We start from the raw sequence: 25,698 nt of genomic DNA on the forward strand, positions 1-25,698 counted from the left end.
AGAGCATAGACTGGCGACTGAAGTTTGAGGTTGTGGATATGCCCACTTAAACAGAAGGTATTCAAATGATGCTGCTTTAACTTTTTATATCAAATAGTCTCCTAAACTACTCCCAGCTACAACTGCTTTTTCCCCTCGTTCTTTAACTTCTTTTTGCTGCTTCTGCTACCCCAGGACTTTGGTGTCCTCTGTTTCGGCGCAGGTCTCTTCAATGCTCCCACTAGCCTCAGTGACAGCAGCTGGTGGATTTCAGGGTTAGGATTTTAGAATAGCTGCTGGATTGGATAGTTTAGGGTTTGTAGCCACTGGGGGAAGTTAGGTGATTGGCTGCAGATGGGAATATGAGATGCAGGGGACAGTTCAAACATCATTAGAGCCAACAACCTAATTATCATATTCACATTTTTACAAGAAATTATCCTAAAACATGAATACACAATATGGGAGTTTCATAAGGTAGTGGCGAGAGGAGATTTTATTAAATATGCCTCCTATCAGATGGAACAGATTGATTCTCTTTCCTCCCAGACATAGGGGTTGGAACAGATTCATAAACGCACTTTTTCCAAACGGGTACTTGAACGGCTGTCCCAGCTTCGGGGAGAATTGCACAATTTGCAAGCGGAAAAACTGCAAGAACCTTTCGCTGATTGGAGCAAGAGTTCTATGAAAAAAGTAACAAGTCTGAAATCCAGGAGGGCTAAGCAATCTATAGTGGCTATCCAAAGGGGGTTCTTTGATCTAAAATCCCATGAGCATTAATCAAACATTTTGTGATTTTTATGACAAGTTGTATAATTTGCCCTCCTCTGGGGATTCTTATTCGCGTAATGACGATTTTAAAGCCTATTTAGACTTGTGTAATCTTCCTCAACTCAGTCAGGTCAAGGTCTTGGCTTTAAGTGATGATTTGACGGTGGCTCAGTGGTTAGCACTTCTGCCTTACAGCACTGGGGTCATGAGTTCAATTTCCGACCATGGCCTTATCCGTGTGGAGTTTGTATGTGCTCCCCGTGTATGCGTGGGTTTCCTCCGGGTGCTCCAGTTTACTTCCACACTCCAAAAACATACTAGTAGGTTAATTGGCTGCTAACAAATTCACCCTAGTCTGTGTCTCTGTGTGTGTGTGTGTGTGTGTTAGGGAATTTAGAGTGTAAGCCTCAATGGGGCAGGGACTGATGTGAGCGAGTTCTCTGTACAGCGCTGCGGAATTAGTGGCGCTATATAAATAAATGGTAATGATAACAATAATAATAATATTTCAGAGGAAGAGGTAAAACTTGCTCTTGTTTCTAAACGACCCTCCAAGGCACCAGTTCCTGATGGCTATACAATGAGTTAGTATAAAACCTTTGCTTCTCCCCAGATTGGTACAGCTCTTTAATTGTATCCTTATTGGTGATATTTTTCACCCTGACACCACATCTTCAAAGATTACGGTTATCCCCAAGCTAGACAAGGACCATACACTGTGCTTTAACTATAGGCCAATTTATTTACTGAATACAGATCTCAATAGCTATGCAAAGGTTCTGGATAATAGACTAGACAGGGTTCTGTCCAGACTAATCGACACTGATCAGGTGGGGTTTATATCAAATAGACAGGCAGCAGATAACACCCGTAGGGTAATCAATCTTTTTCACTATATAAATGGTAAAAAAAATTGTGTCAGTAGTTTTAGCGCATGCTAAAACGTTTTGCCAATTATCACTCTTTCAGTGCCATTGTATCTATTCGGTAGGCCAGAGAGGGAATCTATTGGTTATATATCACTCCATTCTTATCTTGCACTCGCCCCCTTTGAACACCCCATGAGGAGGACTGGGAGAGAGATCTTGGTATGGCCCTTGATGGCGAGGGATGGTTGTCAATCTGGAAGCATGTGGCTAAGGCTTCCATTAATGTGAGTGTTAAGGAAACAGCTTATAAAGTGTTTTCAAGATGGTATATGGTCCTGGTTAAGCTCCACCGTATGTTTCCATGCACATCAGATAGATATTGAAGAGGTTGCGGCGAGCAGTGCACCCACCTACACATATGGTGGGATTGTCCCATTATTGAATCATTTTGGGACACTGCTTTGACCTTTCTTCTCCAACTCATCTTTCTCCGCTATATTTTTGCTTAACAAAACTGTCCCGTGTGTAATTAAACCAACTGACCGTCTGATACTACACGTTAATCGGACCTGTAAGCTGCTAATAGCCCAAGCTTGGAAAAAGGCTCTTTCTCACAATAAGTTGCAGTTGGTGAATAGATTGTGGTATATTTAATCTATGGAGTATATCACAGCCCTTTTTAATGACACGATGCCCAAACTTCAAAATTTCACAAGACATGGTTCAGGCTTTATGGACCCCCTGTCCCAGGCCTCATGTAAATACAGACTTCTGGCCCCTATTTCATACACTTTATAGCTGGAATGCCCCCCCTCTTTTCCCCTTATTTATTTCTTCTTGCTTATTATATTCCCCTTCTATTTTTTATAGTTATTTCAAACACTCATTGGGCCTGAGTCATTTATTAAGGCAAAAAAAAAGAGTAAATTTGACCTTGGACAAACCATGTTAAGCTGGGTACACACTACAGAAATTTCGACCAACTTTTTATGCCGAGCGATTTTATATGCGACCGATGGTCCGATCGCTCGGTCCATGGACTGCAAACACACTAGCCTTGTTTAGGACGATAAAGGGAAGAGCGGACGTCCCTTTAGCGACTTTTTACAGCCATGTTGTCGTGAGCACTGACTGTAATTTCGTACTCACTGTTGTGGATCGGTCGGAAGTTTATACACACTACACAGCGGAAACGAGATTGGACCGAAAATATTAAACGGTACGACCAACCAAATGATGCGACAATCGTCCATTTGGGCAGACTTTCGACCATCGTGTCACTGCACACACTGACCCGACTTTTGAACGAGCGGTCGTATGTCGGCTGTTTGAGCCGATTGTTGGACGAAAACAGTGTAGTGTGCACCCAGCTTTACAATGCAAGGGGTGCAAATTACTTTTTATCTTTTACATAAGGAAAGTACTGGCTTTTTGTCATATAGCATATAAGTACTTGATAACTTTTTTTTTACACTGAAATTTAAATTTACCTCCCCTCTAAAGCACCATGGATTTGACAAGGTGCAAAGTTACAAATTTGTTTGCTTTGCTTACCTTAATGACTCAATGTGTTTGTTGAACCTTTTCTAAATGTCATATTGTGGAATCTTTTCTGTAATGCACTATTTGTTTGTTTTGTGTTTTTTTGGGGTAAATATTCTGTATTGTTCACTAGACACAGTGTAAAATAATAAAATGAAAAAAACAAAACAAAACATAAATCATACTTGCCAACTCTCCCGGAAAGTCCTGGAGACTCCAGAAATTCAGGTCAGTCTCCCGGACTCCCGGGAGAGCTGGCATTTCTCCAGCATCCCAAAATTCCTTTTGCAAAATGACACGATTATCGGTGAAATGCATAATTTTGGCCCGCCACCCGTGGCAAACTGTCATTTTACTCGTGGGGGTGGGGCCAAAATGATGCGATTCAAGGCGCCCGGCCTCCTCCCGCCCTCTAGTCACGCCCCTCTCCCCGACGTCGCCTACTGAAAGTAGGCAGGTATGACATAAATACAACCTTAAGATCTCACAAAAATGTATTCCCTCGCATCAAAATATTCTACACCTCCGTTTCTTACACCCACAACTGTCAGACACTCACAAACACTAATTATAGCTATTTGTTTTCAACATACTATTGTATAACAGTTTTTTCTTTATTATTCTTTAACGTAATTTATTTTTAAAGCACCAACGTGCTCTATAGTGCTGCACAGTCACAAAATTGTAATTTTATTTTAAGCAGCCTTCACCATCCTAATTTCAGTGTATGTGGGCAAGTTACAAACTTATAAAAGCTTTACCTCTTCATTTATAGCATTAAAATAAACATCAACCTGGGCATTGTGCCTCTCTTTTGTATACTGCATAACATATCTCTTTCTAACTGGTAACAATGGTCCTATCTACTCAAGAGCTGAGATAAATGCATGGGATTAAATCCCTTCCAACAGATGAGCTCAACTACACTCCAGAGAGAGGTCTGTAATCTCGGGCTACTTGACAGCACAGCAATGTGTTGCTGCTTCTTCCTTGCAGTGGGAGTGAAATCTCCATTGATCCCTATGAGAGGAAGATAAATAGGATTTTCATCACAGGCCGGTGTGAACTTTCCAGTGTTAAACCGAGGTCTTTCCATCTCTGTAGACCACCTGGGTTACCTCTCCTAACACTTCCATCACGCCCCTGCCTTCCAAAGCCTATCAAGAACACTTGATAGTTCGAGTGCCTAAATGCCAACACTCTGCTGCTGTTCTCTATGAATGTGGGTCACGGGGGGTGGGGGCTTTACACCAGTGGCTATGTTCATTGTACTGGTAGATGTGTTACACACTTCAGACACTTGGAGGTGAGCAGGGAAAATAGTTTGCAGTCCAAGAAAGATGGAGAAAGATAAGAGACCTGTAGGGAGATGTAATTTGATCAGCCCTCAGGTTTATTTGGAAACTGATCAGAGGGTTAATTAAATTATTTTCTGATCATCATGTAATATCCTGATTTGTGTTATTGGTTGGTCCAGCAATTGATGGTTTTTGAGTGTTATAGCATTAATGTATTATTGCACTGTTAACCGCACACCATCACCCTAAAATATACTTCTACATAATTCCTATAGCTCACAATAGCAGACTACTAATACGCAAAATTGGGACAAAGTACACCCTGCCTCATTAATCCACTCAAACCACATCATTGATCCAACTAAATCCACCCAGATCCACTCAGTCATGCTGACATTCCACAAAAGCAAAGCCTAATTTAAAAGTGTGAGAATTGGGACAGTAATGTCAAAAGCTATTGTACCCATGCAATGTGTACACTTCTTTCCTATGTCGTTACAAGGGCTAATGTATGCCCACTTAGCCCTACACTCTAGTTTGTCCACCCCGTCTTATTTGGCTGACGTTTGGATTTCAGAAGCTTTCAAATAATAAACAAGGCTTTCTTCTTTTGTGTTTATGGATGTCAGACATTGGGATCTACTACGATAGACATACTCTTTTGTCTGTGGTAATATTGACCAATATATTCTAAACGCAGAGAGCAATAAAGAATACTGTTTAAAAGGACAGTATACGGAAACATTTTTGGAAGTATTAATATTGTTTCATATAGAGGTGCTTTTTACAACAAAATATTGCAGCATTAGTTTGGAAGAAGCATCACATCATTATTCCGTGCTGTTGAAGAGAAATGCTACCTCCACTAACATACCAGTTTACTGCTTCCCACAAGTTCAGCACACTCATCTGCTGAAATGTTCTGATTGGTTACAGGAGATGAATAATGACATCATGAAAGTGCTCTGATTCTAGTCACATGCGCCTTAAAAATACGGACCTTTAAAACAATATACATTTTTGAGAGCTTTCCAACAAATAAAGTAAAATAACTGTCATACCTCAGAGATGCTACTATTGTAAAGCAAAGATAATATTCTTTCATTTTTATGATAATTCATCATCATCATCGTTTACTTGTATGGAGCCACGTATTCCGTGGCACCTGACATAATTGACATAAATGACTTACATGAATTGAATAAGCATAGAATTAAGCAGCATAATATATGCATAAAGGTAATTATAACAAATTGCATGGCATACAGGAAAATTCCACATCAGATGAGACGGGGGACATACAATTAAGCAGAATAGTAAATGCATGGATGTAATTAACAGAACAAATCACCGTCATACTGAAAATTATGCATCAGATGTGACAAAGTATAAACGAGATAGACAGATGGTGGACAAACATGAGACGGAACATTGAGAGGACCCTGTCAGCGAGAGCTTACATTCTAGAGGGGAGACAGAAGGAACAAGTAGGACAGTTAGTATGGACCAGGTGTAAGGCAGTAAAGATTGGGGTATGGACCAGGTGACAAGAGAGTGTGTAGAGACATGGAGAGTTGTGAACGAAGTAGACAATTAGAGAAAAATTGTGGTGAAGCAGATTGTTAAAGTAGTAAACATACAGTCATTATGGTGTAGTGGCAGAGGGTGAAATAAGGACAGCCATGCAGGGCTGATTACTGAGCGGTTAGTAGGTCACTCTAGGATGTGATGGTAGAAGGCTGCTAATAAGCACTGGTAGATAGCAGATATCACCAGGCGATGGAAGAGTGGACCCCAAGCTGGGAGAGTAGTTCAGAAGCATGGCAGATAACACAGCAGGGCTTGGCCTCTAAATAGTCGGCCAGATGGAGTGCAGAGAAGTCATGGAAGATGCAATGGGGCAGTACGGTGGCTAAGTGGTTAGCACTTCTGCCTCACAGCGCTTGGGTCATGAGTTCAATTCCCGACCATGGCCTTATCTGTGTGAAGTTTGTATTTTCTTCCTGTGTTTGCTTGGGTTTCCTCTGGGTGCTCCAGTTTCCTCCCACACTCCAAAAACATACTAGTAGGTGCTAGTTTCAAAATTAGCTGCTTTCAAAATTGACCCTAGTCTCTCTCTCTCTCTGTCTGTCTGTGTGTATGTTATTAAATTTAGACTGTAAGCCCCAATGGGGCAGGGACTGATATGAATGAGTTCTCTGTACAGCGCTGCGGAATCAGTGGTGCTATATAAATAAATGGTGATGATGATGATGATGCAATGGACACTCCGACCACTTAAGGTGGATAGGACTGAAAGGCAAGCAGGCATCAGCCAGAGGGATCTGCTCCTTGAGCCAGACAGGGCCAGGCTAGTCCAATGAAAGGACCTAGGCCTAAGAGGGCACCTAGCATGCACTTTTAAATGAACAAAAATTTTACTCCTGTATATGTGCTTGAAAATAAATGCTACAACAACCAATAGTACTCCAAGTTCTGCAGAGACAGTGCCATACATAATGTGCTTTAGTGCAACAGCTCACAAAGTGTCCCTGGAAAGTAATTGAAATGTTGGCAACTATAATCTATTAGTGACTTACTATTCACTTTTACAAAGTAGTGAATGTATACTTTTTTGCCTGGCCGCATGTTTTTTTTTTTTGCTACGCATGTGTGCAAATTTATTCCTGGTTTGCCACAGTGCTCTGTGTAAAGTCTTACTTGTTGTTGCGCTGTCTGGAATGCATGAAGCTCTAATTCGTGCTAAACTGAAAGATGCCAAGATAGGGCCAGGCATTTAGTGTTGTGAAGATATTCTACATCTGCTGTGATCCATTGTATAAACGGTCATGAACGTGGAGACTGATCTGGATTACTGTCCTGATAACTGGCCCTATAAAATGAATTTCCACCAGATTGGAAGTACAGGCAGCTGTTCCTGAGCTGTGGTGTACACCCCCTTTAGTTTACAGTGTATCTGTACAATGAAAGCCAAGCAGATCTTACAACCTAAGGGATGCTGGTAACTGTTACATGTCACACACATTAACACGAGAAGGTCTGCTTATGTCTGCCTCGTTATTCTGTCACAGGTTCATAAAAATAAAACATGAATGGAGATGAAAGACGAGCAGATCGCATTTACAAATCGTGTCTGGGCGGTAGCTGGTACACAAATCCTTCTATCTCCTGCCTTGTCTAATTAACCCCAGGGAGGTGGGAATCTTGTCTTTGCACTCATGTTATTCTGAGGGATTTGAAGGAGGATGTCTGGAGACAGTAGAGGAATTACTTCTAAGACCATTAGCTTTTAAAAGGTGCACTTACATCTTCCACACGGATGGTGGGAATTCCTTTACAGATATACAGAAATAGAGCACCTCTTTGTTGTGGCAGCTGAAATCAGGCGTATCATTTTTAATCTTCCTTAGAAAATGTTTTTTTTCTTTTCAAATTGTGGTTCTGGGGTAAAGATAACTGAACAGGATGCCCTGTGGGAATTAAAAGCCCGCTAAACGCCCACTGAATGTTAAAGTAATATTTTCTTTACTCTGAAGTAGCTAATTTTTCATTGCACTTTTCCCATGTTGTGTGCAGGGGACTCATCTGCAGCTGGTCAGCAAATAGGTTGGACTGCCTGCTCCTTGGCTGGCTTTAAACCTGAGCAGAGTGGTAGGGATGTGAACCCCAGCCCTGCAGGGCTGATTATTAGGTAATCATTGTAATGTGAGTGGATTTCTCATACCCAATCATAATCCATCACTGGTTTGGATAACTGGTTCAATTGATAGCTTTGTCAATCAACCCAGAAGTACAGGAGCCCATGCTTTCAGGGCATTATGGGAGTTGGTGCATATTTACATCCTTTTAACTGATAAATTTTTTAATATGTCAGAAAAGTGTCAAATAATAAATGAAGCTATCTGTGAAAAATAAGGGGCAATTCGTATGTGACCGTGGTATGATAATGGCAAGTTTTTAATTTCTAAATAGATTTTCCAAGCATTTTTTAATTGAAGGAGAACATGTCTATTAACAATGAAGGTAACTATTTTGTGAACTGAACAGATATTGATGACACCAAAGCCTATTGACTACTATACTATTATACTATACTATACTACTAGCCTATTAGTTTACTAGGGACCAGTGACATAGCTGAGTGGAGACAACCCTTTTTTGCGTTAAACAAATATTCATGAGAATCAGGGCCATCTTAACAACATTATGGGCCCCCCGGGCAAAGCAGTGCACCGGGGCCCCTAGATATAGATATATACATGTATACAGATATAGATATAGATATATAGAGATAGAGATAGATAGATGTACTTGCTCAGTGACCCTTGAAAGTTTTTTTGCAGGTTTTTTCCTTTTGCAGGATTATTTATTCTCATTAATAGCCATGCCTATGGGGCCCCCGGGCAGCTGCCCATCGTGCCCAATGGAAAAGATGGCCCTGATGAGAATGCAACCTTTCATTTCATAAGAAACCAGTGAGGACATGAATGAGATTCAATTAGCTACAAGGTCCCGTAGAAACCTCACGCAATGTGTTTCTGTGCACAATTATGGTACCTTTATGAGGTGTGAGGAAAAATGAGCGATAGAAACATCCTGTGGCTATTGAATCTGCCCCGAAATAAGGAACTGGTTCCTAGTGAGCTGAACCTCTATTCTCCTGAATATGGTTCAGTCTACAAAATGCCTGTCTGTACTTTGCCTCTGTGATGTCACTTGCTCCTAGTTTAAATACCTAGTTGCCTGATGGTGACAGGATAGATTATAATTTTGAGATGGCAGCTCAAGAAAAGTAATATGGTACAAATGTATTGAATTTTAACTGAGTATCTGTAACACAATATTAATATAAATATCAGCACCCTGAAGCTCAGTACATTTTCTCTCCGTCTTGTTTCCACCATTATTTTTCGTGGGAGTGCAGCGTTTTTCTGCTGTCAGAGCACTTATGCTGCAGTGAAATCTCCTCTTACTCCCACACTGTATGTTAGAGACAAGCTCTTGAAATTTGCTGTTACCTCGGTCTTGTCTGATAATGCGCTATCCCTGGAGATATGGTATGGACAGGAGTTTTCAGATGTTTCACAGACTTGGTCTGACTATAGCAATTAACACTTTCACAGCTAGACAACCCCTTGATCTGGCTTACATTGCTTTTCCGCCTTAACACACCATTTTGCAGAGTAATTTACATTGTCTAAAATACATTTATTACATACAGATCGAGTTTGGGAAGTGTTTTCCTGGTGTTTCACTTATCAAGCAAAAGCAAGTGTTATACAGTACAATGGACTGTGCAAAGAGGCAGCGGAAGAGCCTTTCATTTCATGCTGCTTTTGTTTTATAGGGGTCTATTTATCAAAGCTTTCCCCTCTGTTAAATCCCCGAAAACAACAGTTTTAGGGGCTTAACCCCTAAATTTCTATTTATGATTGTAGCATCGCAGCAGATATCTCAGATATCTGCTGCTTTGCGTCTCCGATCGTTTTTCTGAGCACTCCCTATAACAGTGTATGGGGAGTGCTCAGTAATGCTATTTAACAATGAACGAAATTAACTTTTTATTCATTTCAGTGGCGCTATATAAATAAATGGTGATGTTGAGGATGATGATGTTAATGTACGGCAGCTCAAGCTGGCGTACATTAATGTAATTGAAAAGTTTCACTGCCAGCAGCTCTGCTCCGAAGAGCAAAACTGCACAGCGCGTGTGTGGAGGGATCATGTGATCTCTCCCTGTCACATGAATCATCATCTTACAGTCCAGATCTCTGTGCACATGCCCAAGCTTTTCGGTCGGTGCATGCGCACAGGGATTCAAAGCAAGCTGGAAACCACAACACAGAGGATCGCAGAGGACCGCAAGTGAAGAGGCAGTGAAAAATAAGTGTAAGACTTACACACAGAAACAGACGTTTTTCGGAACGGCTGTTCCTGTGTTGATATTTTAATAAATATGAGATATCTTTCAATCCTCATGTATGCAATGAGGATTGAAAAGTATCTTTCATAATATGCGGTGCTACATCAATAGGCCCCATAATGTCCACAAGTGAATAAAGGAGTGTTCATGTAGAGAGCAGTGATCCCTATGCTTACTAACCTTCACATTTAATAAAGTTTTATAAGTGTCTTTTTTTACTTCTTGTCCTGCTAAAATATCTGTATGTGCTAAAAAATACATTTTGCAAATAAACAACATTGCATTGCATATTAGTGATGGCAAACTGCAAAAATAGTTGATATTAATGATGAAACTAACATTATGGGTATATGAAAACCAAACCACTGGTAAATGTGCGACTTTTACAGGATGATTCCATTCTTTGCCTTTCACTAAAATATTCATATTCATATTCTAATTATATACATACTATATGGCATACATGCATATTTATTTACTCAATAAATGTCCACAAATCTGCCCTGTAATCCCCCTGCACTTCCACTTAATAGATTTAAAATCTCATAGCAAACATATCAATTTAATATTGAAGTTATTACCAACGTATTTCGTTGTCTTAGGAGCTGAATATATTCATTAAAGAAGAGCTGCAACCACACCTGAAAATTTGGACTAACACTCTATTTCCCCCCCCAACTAGCAGAACGGTGTACAGAAATCTAGGTTTGTCTGAGATGCTCAAAATCCTGTGATTAAATAATCAGTATTCTGCACTAAATGGAAGGATTTCAAATCTTGGTGCTATTAAAACCTCACTGCACGTTTGGTACCAGATCACCGATTGGATGGTAGTGCAGTTTTCCTATCAACACTGAGCAGCTGAAGATGACCCTTACTGAATCACTGGAGGGTATCTCCGGAACTGCAGTGGTGTACCCGGGCACAAAACCCCTCCTTTCTGCTGGTTTCGGGATGGAGGGTGTTAACTATAGCTTATTTGCATCTGCACTTTAAGTATCCTTAGAACTGAAGCCTGGTTTACAGATAATGCTATCTTTTTATCGTGGAATTGTTATTATTAACATTTATCTATATACCACCAGAAAATTCCATAGCACTTTATGGGGGGAATTCAATTGACAGAGTTACTCGAGAAAAAAACATGGCCTGTGCTCTATTACCGTTACTACGGTAATACTGCACATTATTACCGTTAGTATGGTAATTTCAGCGCTGATTTTTGCTGGCAGCTCTGAGAGCCGCAAGCAGCAATCTGCATTAAAATTACCGTACTAACGGTAATAGTGCGCGGGCCGTGTTATTCTCACGAGTTACGCTGTTAATTGCATTCCCCCCTATAATTGGAAATAAACAGTAAGAAAACGTGACTGGGTATTACAGAGAGGTAAGAGGGCCCTGCTTGCAAGCTTACAATTTGTAGGAGTTTTTTCTATGACAATTATTATGTAGCTCCTTACACTGCAATTACTGACAGCAACCATCTTGTAGTTGACTGCTAATTTCCTCCGTAGAGAATGAAGGGAGGTCAACATTACATACTTAACACGGCACCCATGGGATCCACTGAGCCATGTTTACTGATGGAAATAAGTCAGTGGTGGATGCTCCAGGAGAGGGATGTGACTGCCTCAGAGATTTGAAGAATTCTGGAGAAGTAGGGCAGAAAAATTCCACAGAGACTCTTCCGGGGGTGGAGAATATCAGTGATGTAGACAGTTAACTAGTTTATTGCAGGAGCACCTTACAAAAACACCTTTTACCAAGCAAATTTTCCTCAATATTTGTATTACATTGTTGCAAAAAAATGTACAGATTTCAATGAACATATAATGCCAGCATTGTGCTAAGTACCAGAGTGCTATCTATTGAATAGAGACAGTTGCTCCTTGTTTCATGGCAATCTCAGATTCAATATATCTTTTATAGTAAAAGTATATTATAGTAGAAACAAAAGTATAATTTATATTGGCGTTACATCTATTACTGGTCAGTGCATAGAGGACAGTTAAAACAGTTGCACTTATTACAATATTATTTCCATCATCATCACCATTTATTTATATAGCACCACTAATTCTGCAGTGCTCTACAGAGAACTCATTCACATCAGTCCCTGCCCCATTGGGGCTTACAGTCTAAATTCCCTAACACACACACACAGACTGGGGTCAATTTGATAGCAACCAATTAACCTACCAGTATGTTTTTGGAATGTGGGAGGAAACCCACGCAAACACAGGGATAACATACAAACTCCTCACAGATAAGGCCATGGTCAGGAATTGAACTCATGACCCCAGTGCTGTAAGGCAGAAGTGCGGACCACTAAGCCAACGTGCTATACATGTCCATACTAGAATTGTTTTAGAATTTGTGTATAATGCTTAACGGTTGATAACATAACCATAAACCTTTAACTTCACTTTAGCACTTATGCTATGTAATAAGAGACACCACACCGGCTTGTTGGCAATTAACACTATTTATTAAATTAACTTTGCACTTATATGGTGGAGTGAGAACACTCTACTCAGCCTTGGCTACTGATCAATACTGATCAGGATGTCCCATCACGAGTCACCCATCCTTGGAACATCCGTATTATCTGCCATTTTACTGACACGCACCGTTGTTGTGTATCCTTAAACTGGGACAATAATCCCCAGGCATTCTGGAACCCGACTCTTCTGGACTAATAGTAACGCACTGCAAGCCAGCCCAAAGGGGATGCACTTCACTGAGCCTAAGTCGACTCTTTGAAGTGAACGAGTTCCAAACGCCTCACTAGTATCCTTTACCAACCTCACTTATCACCTGTATAGTGCTCTCCTGTCCCTCCAAAACTTTTTCCAGCCTCAGGACTCCAGTCCCGGCAGCAATCCAGTGCACCAGATGATTCCACATACCTCCGGGCTAGAACAGCACACATGTAACAATCCTCGACCTGCGCACCAAATGGCCCATTACCTCCGGGACTAGACTAGCATACTTGTACCATACCTGGCCTGCCCACGATTTCCACAACTTGCGCACCAAGTGGCCCATTACCTCTGGGGCTAAATCAGCACACCCATACCATACCTGGGCTGCGCACAAGTACCACGGCCTGCGCACTAAGTGGCCCATTGCCTCTGGGGGTAGACCAACACACCCATACCATAGCTGGCCTGTGCACTATGAGACTCAACATTACCTCCGAGGCTAGACCAGAACACCTGGACCATACTACGGCCTGCACACCAAGTGGCCCATCATTACCTCTGGGGCTAAACCAACACACCCTTACCATACCTGGCCTGAGCATCACGTGGCCCATCATTAGATCTGGGGCTAAACCAACACACCCATACCATATCTGGCCTGCACATCATGTGGCCCATCATTACCTCTGCGGCAAGACCAACACACCCATACCATACCTGGCCTGCAATCATGTGGCCCATCATTACCTCTGCGGCTAGACCAACACACCCATACCATATCTGGCCTGCGCATCATGTGGCCCATCTTTACTTCTGGGGCTAGACCAACACACCCATTCCAGATACCAGAACCAGTGTACTTCCAAGCACACAGCCTCGGGCCAGAACTATAACCCAGGCAACGATAACACCGGACCCAGCAGTCGGGAATGGGTAGGAGGGCTTCTAGTCTGTCTCCTTGATCCTGCCCTCACTTTGACCCGTACATAGGCATCACCACTACCTTGGTTAGTTAACCCTTAGTGGGCCAAATAGTTATGTACACAAACCTCAGCTGTTAATCTCCCTCAGGCTTAATCCATCCCTCAATTCTAATTGTAAATATAAGCTAAACAGTTTCATTTTTAAGCAGATGCTAGTCATGTCATGAATGCTTGGAGCCCTTGCTTGTTCCATTATTGGGTCTTTTCATTTCTAACATTTGCTAACTGCATAATTCTATGAATCATTTTATTAAAATTATGAACTAATAAGTCTTATCTAATCAGAAGTCTGGACTGCACTGACGATTCCTAACAAAGGTGAAACAGGCTGTCAGTAAGTGGATATAATGTCTCACCACATGCCTGTATAATGCTCTCAAACCCAGTGGTATTGACACAGCATGTGTCCACAGTTGTATTAAATTGATTTCCTCAGTTGCTAATATAGTACGGTAGGTATGAATTTTGTTTCTATATTTTACATAGGTGCTTCTTACATTCAGTAGGCTACCGTGTGGAAAAAGAAATAGCTGGCCATTAAATTACGATTACATTTAAGTATTGGTCACATTAGTGATTCTGGCAGTGCCACCTGTTTGTCACATACTTTGTCCAGACCTCGCTGGCTGTAGATTCACAGCACAAATGATTGTGTCACGGGGATGATTTCATAGCGCTCAGTTGCACCTGCACTGATATATCAAAGTGAATGGGTGGCGCTCCTCCTCTGTCACACCGGAGTGATTGTGGTCAGACAATGTTCATGCAGCTTCTTAGTAGTTTACTCATATCATTGTCGCTGGGTATGTACGTTCCCCCTTCACTTCAGTGTGTTAGTGCTGGAGTTAGCGATATAACCGCTAGTGCTTTTCCAGCTCGATGCGCCCGTCTGATACCACCCAGAGAGAGATTCCTTAAATGTTGTATGATGCACTTTCTACTCTAAATTTTATAGGTATTAGTAGTCCTGTGTTTTAAAACACAAAAGGCTGAGTGATATCATACGGGTTACAGACTTCTGATATCCTTCATTTCCAGTAAGGGGTGTGTATTTTGCCCTCACAATACGCAGGTGAACACCGTAGTTATTACATCAGAACTCACTGAAGATAATTTTTCCAGGATTTTATACATATATTAACATGACTTGTGTATAATATGTTAACATGAATTTCTATACAAATTTGGATCATAATTGTGTTTTGTTATTGGGGCAGAGGCTTTGGGAACTAATGATAGATCAGAGAAAGCTGTGTCTGTAATGTTAGTTTGGCATATCCACTCATGTACAGTCCATGAACTCTTATTTATGTGTGTGTGTGTGTGTCTGTGTGTGTGTGTGTGTGTGTGTGTGTGTGTGTGCGTGCGCGCAGGGGGGTGTGATTAAGGAAACTATTAATTGTTTATTGTTCTTAAATGGAATTAAATGGAAAAGCTATGAAGAAGATAAACAATATGAAATCAATTTTATTATGCAAACTACATTGAACATGAATACTCTTTAAATCAGAAGCAGACTAGAGCTATGCGGGTGTCAGATGAGATTCTGGGAGACACAAGAGATTGCAACCTTGCAAAATAACTTTTTATTTTAATTATTAACCTTTATTTATAGGGTGACACATAATGTTTGCAGTGCTGTACAGAGGGCAAGCAGACAGACAGTATATGGTATAACAGTATAATACAGTAAAGAAATAACACTAAAATACTCAACATTGCTACTAGGGTGCAAAGGGTGTATTCAGTGCAGGCTGAAACCTGTGCCCATTAGCATGGGGGCAACTTACAGCCACTGAGAAAGGTAGAGAGACAACGGAGAAGTGGAGCTATGGGCAGAGAGCCCAAGGAGGAGGTGCGCAGTTTAGCTGGTGTTAAAGTTTAATAATTAAATGAAGGTGGTAATTAATCACTTCTGTACACTACAATCAGTTGCAATGCGATTAATATGCAACATAATTATTATCGTAGCAACATTTAAATAGTTTAATGTATTTCTATAATTTAATATAAAATATAAAGTGCTGAAAAGGCTAATTAATGTTTTCAACATATAAATTACATAAGTTTGGTATCATTTTGTTCACAATTGCATGAAAATGTTTACAGTATTATATATGTAGCATTTGCACATGATATCATAAAAGAACCAGGTTATACAGGTCTAGAGGAGCCTGCAGAAGTACACCTGACCACCTCAAGGAACAATGACCAGAGGAATCAACCAATAGCTAGTTGAGTTCATGGGATGTATTGACCTACCAACCTATGAACGTGGACCGTCATACTGTAACTGTGCATCTTTGTGATGTCACTGCTTTTTACAACTGTACAGTGTATAAATTGTTCATCTCTGGCTTTGGAAACCAGAGCGTTCTGATAGAAGCTTGTGTTGGTGGCAACGGCACAAGCATATGTATGCCAAACTTTGCCTTATAATACTCTGTGAGTAAAACCTGTGTGCTTTGGAACCACAGCTATTGCATTGGAGAATCTTTATTGCAAACGATACATACGAGCGTAACACTGCTCACTAGAGCTTACAATCTAAAGGGAAATGGTTGACACATGGTGGTGAGCCAATGTAAAGGTATCTGAGGACAAGAGTGGGAGAGATGGAGGATAAAAGAGGGTCAGGTATACTACATGGTGAAATGGTTAAGTGGAGAACAGGTGGGTTTTCAAAGACCATTTGAAGCTATACAGGCTAGGGGATAGTCTGATAGAATGAAGGAAATAGTTTCAGTGGTGGGGGTTAGCACAGGAGAAATCTTGGATAAAGGAGTGAGACATGGTTACCAAAGAAGAGGAAAGACGATGGGCATTGGCTGACTGGAGAGGGCGGGAGGGAGTGTGTATGGAGATGAGCTGGAGATGTAGGGAGCAGTGTAGTTAGAGATGGCCTTGTACATAAACTTGAACTTTAACCTCAAAAACCTTGCTTAGCTGTGTCTAGCACAGGAGAATCTATATGTCATATGGATCATACAGTTATCAACAGTCATGATTTACAGAGGCTAAAACATGGGGTGTCAGTTTTTTGGGGGTGTGGTCTTCTGTAAATAGGTGAAAAGACAAGTTGAGCGGGAGTTGATGACATGTAGTGAAAAGTGGGAATATCAATCACATTATAAAGCCCTATGGACATTGGCACTAAGCACTCTAAGAAACTTTGCTTGCTGTCGGGATTCTGAGAGGTCTCTTCTGAATTCCAGAGTCTGCTGGACATTCTGGGAGAGTAGGCAACTATGGATTTATAAAACAGAAGTTGAAGTTGTTCAATCAATGTATAGGTTCATAGCAGGTGCTTGAAAGAGTGGGGGTTATCCTGAAAGGAGCAAACGCTGAGAAAAATCCCCCAGCACACTGCTATAACCAGCAAAGGAACTGTTATTTCTATTTGTACATAAAAATGCAGAAATCTCAGTTGCACACATTTGCAAATGAATGGTAAGCCACCCGCCTCCTCAAGGCACTTCTGCTAATAGGGTGGTCTTAACTCTAAACAATGATAGTCCCTATTTTTGGGCCATAAATATATGTGTTTTGAAATTCAGAGCTAACTTACCCCAAACTCCTCCAAATGGCAGTACAGCATCAGCACTCCCCATCAGCTACTGATGCCAACATGCCTCTCAAACAAACAAAACAGAAGTGGAAGTTGCTCAATCAATGGGTTTATCCTCCTGTACAGACTATGAGCAAATGGAGGTCTTGTGACTGCTTCCTATTTTCATGCTCCTTCTAGATCTGCCACTCCTTCAACAACATTATACCTGCCTTGGTAATATGAAAACAATGTTTTGGATTCTAAGGGCTAGATTTACTAACCTGCGGGTTTGAAAAAGTGGGGATGTTGCCTATAGCAACCAATCAGATTCTAGCTTTCATATATTTAGTACCTTCTACAAAATGACAGCTAGAAACTGATTGGTTGCTATAGGCAACATCCCCACTTTTTCAAACTCGCAGCTTAGTAAATCTAGCCCCAAATGTTCTCATAGCAAAATATTGATTACTAGGATAAAGTTTATGAGGTTCTGCACATGTGTGTAATGCTAGGTAAATAAATATTTTATAAAGCACATAAACTGCTGTTGTTTGGTACTCAAGGAAGCTATCTTAAATTAAATATAACTGTGTTTGATGGTTCCAAAACAATATATTGTTTTATTTTGTCATATTTTTATATTATGCTTTTTTATAATAAAAGCATAATTCTGATCAATTACACATTTTACTGCTGGTGTTTTTCTATCACAAAGGGTAGTAGCTGTTTTGCCCAAACGTCCAGGAGATCTACCTGGTAAAATCCACACTGATCATAAGTAGAATTTTCACTGTTTCCACTTCAGCACTTAAGCAACATATGCTTTGTAAAAAGGAACATTCTCTCTTTTTTTTTTTTGTAATAAAATCTTTTGAAAAGAACAAAAATAAATCTAGTATAGTGTTTTGTAGAGTCCTATCTGGCAGAATGGGTTTCTGCAGCTTTACAACTATGTTTTTGCGAGATACCTTTGGGATGTGTGCATTCCTTCACAACTTGACCCAATTAGCTCCTCTTCTTATTTCAATTGTTTAAGAGCGTTCCCCTGCCACCTGCCCGCTAACATCCCAGCCTCTCTAGTAGCTGTCTGATGAAATTTCTCTCTGGTTTAAGTTTAAACAAATCTACATTTCAAGAATAAAAATCCCACACCTAAAAGTAAACAGGTCCCCTTAATGTAAACCTCATAAAGTCTGTCCAGTCCCTTTTAAAAAGGCTAGAAGTCGCCTCTGTGTTTCATTAGCCTGACACTTTTATGGTGGAGGTTTTATCTAGGCATTCTCTGGTTCTTTCCTTAAGTGGTGATGAAGATAAGTCTTGAGGTGGCCTTGAGGAAAAAGGCTTGTAAATTCCTCAATTTCGTAAGACACAAGGTTGGAGCTCTGCGGACACCACCAATTAAAAAGAGGTTATATATATTGGCTCGTAAGTTAAATTTATGAATTGTGTATATCAAGAACATTGTTTACTAAATAACTGACAATGAGAAACACAAAATTGGTCTGAGAGCCATGTGTTTTACACCAAGGCTGACTTTTTACTACCGGTTGTAAAACTGCATCACACAGCATAATGGCATATGTCGGGACTAGATAACTAAAATATGCCATAATATAACTATTTCTCTGTTTTACTTTTTTGCTATATTCAGTTTATATGATTGGTGTATAGCAACTCTTCTCTTTTTGTGAATATATTCAACTATACATGTACAATTGTAGCTGTATATAACTGTGGTCATCATAAACTTGCTGTATATTTGGTATTGATGCCTTTACAGGGATTTTTTCAATCTTTTATGAATTATCATCATCATCATCATCATTTATTTATATAGCACCAACATATTCCGTAGCGCTTTACAATTGGGGAAATGGTAAACTAATAAACAAACTGGGTAAAACAGACAAAGAGGTGAGAAGGCCCTGTTCGCAAGCTTACAATCTATTGGACAATGGGAGTTTGACACATGAGGTTATGTCTACATTTGCAGTCGGCCCAGCCAGACTGAAAATGTAAAAGTGACTCATAAGCTAAATGATCCTGTCACACAACAATGGTGATCAAGGGGTAATTGTATAACAGGTGGTAATAGGGTAATGTACTGAGGTTAAGAGGGTGGTTGAGGAATATTATAAGCTTGTCTAAAGAGGTGGGTTTTCAGAGAACGCTTGAAAGCTTGTAGACTTGTAGGAGAGTCTTATTGTGCGAGGGAGAGAATTCCACAGAGTGTGTGCAGCCCGGAAAAAGTCCTGTAATCGGGAATGGGGGGGATGTAATGAGTGTGGATGAGAGACGCAGATCATGTGCAGAACGGAGTTGCCGAGTTGGGAGATATTTTGTGACAAGAGAGGAGATGTATGTTGATGCAGCTTTGTTGATGGCCTTGTAGGTTAGTAAGAGTATTTTATATTGAATTCGGTAGAAAACAGGCAACCAGTGTAGAGACATACAGAGTGATTCAACAGAGGAATAACGATTTGCAAGGAAAATCAATCTTGCTGCAGCGTGCAAAATAGATTGTAGGGGTTTGAGTCTGTTTTTGGGAAGACCAGTAAGAAAGGAATTGCAATAGTCAATGCGGGAGATGATAAGTGCATGAATTAAGGTTTTTGCAGTGTCTTGCGTGAGATATGTGCGAATTCTGGAAATGTTTTTTAGATGTATGTAACATGATTTAGATATAGAGTCAATGTGGGGAACAAAGGATAGGTGTGAGTCAAGGATTACACCTAGGCAGCGAGCTTGTGGGGTGGGATTTATGGTCATGTTATCAACAGAGCTAGAAATGTCAGGTATGCTCTTCTTGGTGGGTGGGAATATTATTAACTCTGTTTTAGAAAGATTAAGTTTGAGTTGGCGAGAGGACATCCAAGACAAAATGGCAGAAAGACAGTCAGTTACACGGGACAACACAGATGTCGAGAGATCAGGAGAGGATAGATAAAATTGGGTATCATCCGCATAGAGATGATACTGAAATCCAAAGGAACTTATTAGATTTCCAAGAGAAGCGGTATAGATAGAGAACAGCAGAGGACCTAGCACTGAGCCTTGCGGTACTCCAACTGATAAAGGAAGCGGAGCAGAGGTGGCCCCAGAGAAATTAACAGTGAAAGAACGATTAGAAAGGTAGGATGAGAACCAGGATAGAACAGTGTCTTGAAGCCCTAGGGATTGCAGTGTTTGTATGAGAAGAGAGTGGTCAACAGTGTTAAATGCAGCCAAGAGATCCAGGAGAATTACGAGAGAGTAATGGCGTTTAGTTTTAGCAGGGATCAGATCATTGACAACCTTAGTCAATGCAGTCTCTGTGGAGTGTTGAGAACGAAAGCCAGACTGAAGAGGATCCAACAGGCTGTTTGTGGAAAGGAAGCGTGTGAGGCGAGTGTAGGCAAGTCTCTCTAGAAGCTTGGAGGGGCACGGCAGCTGAGAGATGGGACGGTAATTTGAGAGAGAGTTTGGGTCGGAATCTTGTTTTTTTAGAATAGGAGTAATCACTGCATGCTTGTATAGTGACGGAAAGATGCCAGTAGAGAGTGAGAGATTACAGATTTTAGTTAGAGGTGAGATGAGCACAGGAGACAGGGATCTACCAATTTGTGAGGGAATAGGATCAAGAGGTCAGGAGGTAGAGTAGGAGGATAAGAAAAGAGTAGAAATTTCCTCTTCATTTGTGGGGTCAAATGAAGAGAGGGTGTCAGAGGTTGGTGGGAAGGAATTGAACCAATTGCTTGTCGAGGAAGAGGATACCATTTCTAGTCTGATCTTATCAATCTTGTCCTTGAAATAGGAAGCAAGATCCTGGGCACTGATAGTGGATGGAGGGTTTGGGGTGGGAGGATTGAGAAAAGCTTTAAATGTCTTCAAAAGGCATTTGGGGTTGGAAGCCTGAGCATAGATAAGAGATTGGAAGTATGTTTGTTTTGCAGTGTCCAGAGCATTTCGATAGGAGCGGTAGATAAAAGTATATGTGAAGAAGTCATTAGAGGTGCGAGTTTTACGCCAGTGACGTTCTGCTTTACGGGAAAGTTTTTGAAGATTTCGCGTTGCTGTAGTGTGCCACGGCTGACATCGAAGTCGACGTGTAGTATGTAGTGTCGCTGGAGCCACTTCATCAATGGCTGTTGCTAAGGTTTGTTGAAAATGAGATACTGCCATCTCAGGGGACGAGAATGTAGAGATAGGGGAGAGAAGGTGTTGGAGAGAGGTGGAAAATTTTTGAATATTAATAGAATTAAGATTTCTGCGGGTATGAGGAGGCTTGGTAGAGTTAGACAGTAGAGAGGTTAGAGCAGTGGGGGTGAGAGCGTAGCTGATAAGGTGATGATCCGAGAGGGGGAAGGGTGTGTTAAGAAAGTTAGAAAGTGAGCATAATCTAGAGAAAACAAGATCAAGGCAATGGCAATCCTGATGAGTAGATGATTCAATCCGCTGCAAGAGGTCAAGTGAGGAGGTTAGAGAGAGTAGCTTTGAAGCAGCCCTGGAAGGTGGATTATCAATGGGGATGTTGAAATCACCCAGGATGAGGGTGGGGATGTCTGAAGATAAGAAGTGAGGGAGCCATGCAGAGAAATCCTCAATAAATTGTTGGTGTGCTCCAGGGGGACGATAGATCACCGCAACACGTAGAGAGAATGGATTAAAAATGCGAATAGCATGTACTTCAAAAGATGTGAACGTGAGTGATGGGACATTTGGTAGAACTGTGATCGTGCACTGTGGGGAGAGACGTAGTCCAACCCCACCTCCTTGTCTGCCTTCAGGTTTGGAGGTGTGGGTGAGTTGGAGTTGATGAATTAGGCTCTAAATGTGTAGATTTAAATTTAATTGAACATTACATGACATTTTTTGTTTCTGTTGTGTTTTTTTTTTGCTTTTCCTGTTTGTTATACTGCTATCTGTAGAGTACATAAGCTGCCTACTCTTTAGCTTTTACATTGTTTCACTTACCAAGAGTCATCTTACCTCCCTAAAATAAAGGCACAAGACACTTGCTTGGTGAATGAAAGGTCACTAAAAAAAGTAAAATTATTGAACTAAAATATTAGGACACCACTAGGCATTGGAGCTCAACTCTTTTAGTTGAGGTCCATCTGACCAGGCGGTGTCCCATAACTCCCCAAGGGACAGTATAACTAATTGAACCTCCCTATTAAGGAAGAGTGTCCAACCGCCACCCAAATATGTCATTATGGCTGCTGATTGGACTGCTTCCACCACAGCTAGGTTCCCCCACCCCAGAAACCAAAGCCCACCACCACCATGACCTCTCAATGCCCAACAAAAAGCATAAAAATTTTCTCAATGAAATATGCCAAACTTTCCCCAGACAAATGAACCCAGTTTGTCATACAAAATTTGCAGGAATTTAGCTCTAATGGCCAGATAACTAACCAGTGAACCCTTAAACCTACAAAAAAAACTTACAAATAGATCTATTAATCTTAGTACGAGCCTTGTCGAGGCCAATCGAATTATCAACACCTCTCTAATGTAAACTGGAAATAATATCTGACCATACTAAATGATCTAATCACCTCGACATCCGACTTAATGTGCTTAATGTGGTCCAATCCCTTCAATTTTCCCAGGTTAATACCCCCAATGCTCGGGCTGTGAGCAGAACCCCTGTCCCGCGGTGGATCTGAAACATGGAGATAAATAAGATATGAGCAGAAAGCAACATATGAACTAATAATGAAAACACAGCAAATATAGTCAGTGACACACGTACAGTATGACCCATATGGAGGTAAAACTATAAAACCTCAGAGAACCACTAGCCAATTAGTCCCTCTATAAGAGAAAAAAATTAGGCATACTCCATACTTCCTTTGAAAAAGGCTAGCAACGTGTGTCAGGGGTTCAGCCTTGCATGGGGCCAAAACTAGCCCTAAAGCGCCCGAGACAGCCTAATATCTTTTAAAACAACACGATTTCCTGCTACAGTAGCAACACATATCCTAAAAGAGTCAGTACCGTACTCAGCAACCTTCAGACCAAGCTTAGTTACACATTTCTGGAAAACCACCTTAAATTGGAATTTAGTTAAAGGAGACCTATCAAAATTCTTAATAAAATTACTGCCTGGTAAACTGATGCTATCTGCACTGGGGAAACTGTGACATTGTCCCAGCGTTGCAAAGTGATCCATCACCCTCTACCAAGCAAACTAACCACATTCTTATGAAGTAAACCTGAACCAGATGCCAACTTTGAAAACGCAACTAATTTCCCAATTCTAAAAGCTCTGAAGAAAGCCTTTAAAAATACCAAACAAACTAAAGAAGCCTCAAACATATCAATTGCTACCTCTGAAACAACCCCCAACAAGCGAACCAAAAGCCCCTGCTCAATGGGATTCATCTTATCCTCCCCAACCGGAGAGAGCCCAAACCAACCTTTTAAGGCTTTGCGAAACCAGAAAAGATTTAGTAATATCACGGTACCCCTTCAACTGTAAAAATAAAGAAATGCCCGATAGGGCTGACAGCATGAAGGCCTTAGTCCTAACAGAAACAAACCATTCCAAACAAAAGACAAAACAAGCTGCTCTTTCTTTATTGGGATACTACCCCAACCATTTGTGCAGTTCTGACAACACCACAGGAGAAAAAGCTTTAGCGAGCAGGAGTCCTTGCACTGGGGAGCTCATTGGGAGTAGGGCCTGGGCACCTAGTACAGTCCCTCCTGGAATGTCCTCCACCGCATGAGGAACATGCATGCCTGAAACTACAGGATGATCCTCTGTTGCAATGCCCTCCATTAAAGGCAAAGTATTCCTTAAGAAACTGTAAGGATGAACCCTGTCTTCCAGAACTTTGTTGCTGCTTCACAGCACCTCCATCATACATACCAGTCTGAGGCTGCATCACCTCCAACCAGACACGTGGCCTCTTAGGCCTCAGCATTGCTTCTAATGCGATGGTGGGGTCACTTAACCTCTCATCCACTGTTCATATAGACCTTGCCCAAATCAGGTCAAATTAAGTCTTGTCCATGTGAACAGAGGTGAACAGATAAAACTTTTTAAACCCTAAAAGATCAATTCCTATCATTATACTTTATAAAGCACAGATATATTAAACAGAGCTGTACTGTCATAGGATCATGATACATACAGCTTCTGGTAGTATGCTATGGTTGGATTGAGGAGAAACAATGGAAAGTGGAGATCTGAAATTGAAAGTTGTAGTGACAGCTGCTGCAACCAACAGGGCCATGGAGATCACCAAGGCAGGAGCTAGGCCAAGCTTGACCAACCATAGGTAATCTGTTCCCTTAGAAAAGGGGATACAGCATTATTCCTGCACGGCTTGGGGCTCTGGCTATTCAAGTCTGGGAAAGTTATTAATGAGCGAGATACTATTCACCCCTCACTCAGCATATCTTGCAATATGCTAAAATACCAGTCCATCAGCTGCTCATAGTTATGGAGCTGCACTTTCCCCTGATTATGATGACTCCTAAATAGAACATTGTCTGGAGTGAATCGGATATACAGTTGGTATCACAACTGTACTTTGTAGGTGAAAGCAGAGATATCACAATTATGTATGGTGAGATTGGTACAGCTGGTTAGTCAGTTATCATCTGTCAACATATACGCAGACTCTGTGGGTCTAGCAGCGGAACCTAGAAGTCAGCAGCAATGACAGTTGAGCTCAATAGAAGTCCTACTGGCTCGGAATTTGATGCAACAGGATGGGCACACGCTAGATTTTTGTGTGGTAAAAAAATAATATAGTTGGCTGACTAAATCTGCCTCTGGCTTAGTAATGTTTTAGAAATAGAACCAAAATCCTTGAATAGTCCCCTCCTAACTAGAGATTTTCACTGACCCCCGTGTTCTGGTTTTAGTTTTGGTTTTGGATCTGGATCAACTTTGTCTTTTGGTTTTGGTTTTAGCAAAACCGCCCTTGCATTGGATCCCTATTTTTTTTCTTAAATCCCTATTTTTTTTGTTGCTAAAATCCCATAATTTTGCTTTTTGTTTCCTCCTACAGTATTATTAACCTCAATAACACTAATTTCAATTTTAACCACCTCACAGGTCACAATATTATTTTCAT

The sequence above is a fragment of the Mixophyes fleayi genome, chromosome 6 (assembly GCF_038048845.1).
Source record: "Mixophyes fleayi isolate aMixFle1 chromosome 6, aMixFle1.hap1, whole genome shotgun sequence".
Lineage (NCBI taxonomy): Eukaryota > Metazoa > Chordata > Amphibia > Anura > Limnodynastidae > Mixophyes > Mixophyes fleayi.